Source organism: Palaemon carinicauda, chromosome 26 (assembly GCF_036898095.1).
Source record: "Palaemon carinicauda isolate YSFRI2023 chromosome 26, ASM3689809v2, whole genome shotgun sequence".
NCBI classification, from domain to species: Eukaryota; Metazoa; Arthropoda; class Malacostraca; order Decapoda; family Palaemonidae; genus Palaemon; species Palaemon carinicauda.
The window spans coordinates 62,309,001-62,309,789 of record NC_090750.1 but is presented as its reverse complement, the minus strand read 5'-3'; positions in this window follow the sequence as shown (position 1 = coordinate 62,309,789).

The following is a 789-nucleotide window of genomic DNA, read 5'->3' as shown; positions in this document are numbered from 1 at the left end:
ATATATATATATATATATATATATATATGATCAGCTCCTAAGCCCCCTTTCCACCCAAGCTAGGAAGATAGAGGGCCTTGCAATGGCTACTGATTATTCAGTAAATAGACCTATAGGCTCACCTAAACAGCAACCCCCCCCCCCCTATTCTTAGCACACAAGGATGGTGAGATTACAGCGACCAAAGAAACTAACGAATTTGAGCGGGACTTGAACCCCAGTCTGGCGTTCACCAGTCAGGGACGTTACCACATCGGCCACCACAACCCTAATAACGCTATAACGCAAATCATATCATTATTCCCCAAAAATCTTCATGAGAGAGAAAGTGCTGAGGTAATATAACATCTTCTAATGCTGAATGCGTAGCAGAAAATGTAGATAATACACACAAATTCAGGCCTTCAAATCACGCATGCAAAAGGCTCCCATATTACACTAAAAAAGGAATTGCACGTATTATTATTATTATTATTATTATTATTATTATTATTATTATTATTATTATTAGCCAAGCTACAACCCTAGTTGGAAAAGCAAGATGCTATAAGCCCAATGGCTCCAATAGGGAAAAATAGCCCAGTGAGGAAAGGAAATAAGGAAATACATAAATGATGAGAATAAATTAACAATATATCATTCTAAAAACAGTAACAGTAACGTAACGCAGTAATGGTTATTTTATCATTGCAATTAATATTCATTTATATCAAATTTGGAATATGAAATAAATATCAAATGAATTTACTAGTATTCATGTGAGTTTTTAATATCTCTGAGATTTAGTTA